Source organism: Lepidothrix coronata, unplaced genomic scaffold, assembly GCF_001604755.1.
Source record: "Lepidothrix coronata isolate B3197 unplaced genomic scaffold, Lepidothrix_coronata-1.0 Scaffold495, whole genome shotgun sequence".
Taxonomy (NCBI): Eukaryota; Metazoa; Chordata; class Aves; order Passeriformes; family Pipridae; genus Lepidothrix; species Lepidothrix coronata.
This window is the reverse complement of record NW_016690675.1, coordinates 15,487-17,819: the sequence shown is the minus strand read 5'-3', so window position 1 is coordinate 17,819 and position 2,333 is coordinate 15,487.

The window sequence follows — 2,333 nt, the reverse complement described above, 5'->3', positions numbered from 1 at the left end:
GTGGACAAAACGCCCCCATTCCCAGCTGGATTTGGGAATTATCACCGGGATTTAGGATTCCCATGGATGTAGAATTCCCGGAAATGCCGCTCTCACCTTGGGGAGGCTCCCTCGGGCTGGGCCTCCTCCCACCTCCCTCCCAGCCCTGGATTTGGGGATTCCCACCCAGATTTTGGGATTCCCACCCAGATTTTGGGATTCCCACTCGGATTTCAGGATTCCCAGCTGGATTTAGGATTCCCCAGGCTCCAGGATTCCCGGGAATGCCGCTGCCTCACCTTGTGTGATGCCCCCTCGTGCTGGGGCACCTCCTACCCTGCTCCCACCTCCCAGTCACTCCCAGCCCCTTGGATTTTGGGATTCCCACCCGGATTTCAGGATTCCCAGCCGGATTTCAGGATTCCCAGCCAGATTCAGGATTCCCCAGGCTCCAGAATTCCCGGGAATGCCGCTGCCTCACCTTGTGTGATGCCCCCTCGTGCTGGGCCACCTCCTACCCTGCTCCCACCTCCCAGTCACTCCCAGCCCTGGATTTGGGGATTCCCACCCGGATTTTGGGATTCCCACCCGGATTTCAGGATTCCCACCCGGATTTAGGATTCCCCAGGTTCCAGAATTCCCAGGAATGCCGCTGCCTCACCTTGTGTGATGCCCCCTCGGGCTGGGCCACCTCCCACCCTGCTCCCACCTCCCAGTCACTCCCAGCCCTGGCTCTGGGGATTCCCACCTGGATTTCAGGATTCCCACCCGGATTTCAGAACTCCCAGCCAGATTTAGGATTCCCCAGGCTCCAGAATTCCCGGGAATGCCGCTGTCTCACCTTGTGTGATGCCCCCTCGTGCTGGGCCACCTCCTACCCTGCTCCCGCCTCCCAGTCACTCCCAGCCCTGGATTTGGGGATTCCCACCCGGATTTCAGGATTCCCACCTGGATTTAGGATTCCCCAGGCTCCAGAATTCCCGGGAATGCCGCTGGCTCACCTTGTGTGATGCCCCCTCGTGCTGGGCCACCTCCTACCCTGCTCCCACCTCCCAGTCACTCCCAGCCCTGGATCTGGGGATTCCCACCCGGATTTCGGGATTCCCACCCGGATTTCAGGATTCCCACCCAGATTTAGGATTCCCCAGGCTCCAGAATTCCCGGGAATGCCGCTGGCTCACCTTGTGTGATGCCCCCTCGGGCTGGGCCACCTCCTACCCTGCTCCCACCTCCCAGTCACTCCCAGCCCTGGATTTGGGGATTCCCACCCGGATTTTGGGATTTCCACCCAGATTTCGGGATTCCCACACGGATTTCAGGATTCCCACCCAGATTTCAGGACTCCCAGCCGGATTTAGGATTCCCACCCGGATTTAGGATTGCCATGGCTCCAGGATTCCCGGGAATGCCGCTGTCTCACCTTGTGCGATGCCCCCTCGTGCTGGGCCACCTCCTACCCTGCTCCCACTTCCCAGTCACTCCCAGCCCTGGATTTGGGGATTCCCACACGAATTTCAGGATTCCCACCCGGATTTGGGATTCCCAGCCAGATTTAGGATTCCCCAGGCTCCAGAATTCCCGGGAATGCCGCTGCCTCACCTTGTGTGATGCCCCCTCGTGCTGGGCCACGCGCTTGGTGCCCCGGCAGCACTGGGCATCCACCTCCCACCTCCCAGCCCTGGCTCTGGGGATTCCCACCCGGATTTCAGGATTCCAACCAGATTTCAGGATTCCCCAGGCTCCAGGATTCCCGGGAATGTCGCTCTCACATTGTGGGAGGCTCCCTCGTGCTGGGCCACCTCCCACCTCCCTCCCAGCCCTGGATTTGGGGATTCCCACCCAGATTTCAGGATTCCCAGCCGGATTTAGGATTCCCCAGGCTCCAGAATTCCCGGGAATGCCGCTCTCACCTTGTGTGATGCCCCCTCGTGCTGGGCCACGCTCTTGGTGCCGCGACCACCTCCCACCTCCCACCCCCTTCCCAGCCCTGGCTCTGGGGATTCCCACCCGGATTTCAGGATTCCCACCCGGATTTCAGGATTCCCAGCCGGATTTAGGATTCCCGAGGCTCCAGGATTCCCGGGAATGCCGCTCTCACCTTGTGTGATGCCCCCTCGTGCTGGGCCACGCGCTTGGTGCCGCGACCACCTCCCACCTCCCAGTCACTCCCAGCCCTGGATTTGGGGATTCCCACCCGGATTTCAGGATTCCCACCCGGATTTCAGAACTCCCAGCCAGATTTAGGATTCCCAGCCAGATTTAGGATTCCCCAGGCTCCAGAATTCCCGGGAATGCCGCTGGCTCACCTTGTGTGATGCCCCCTCGGGCTGGGCCACCTCCTACCCTGCTCCCAC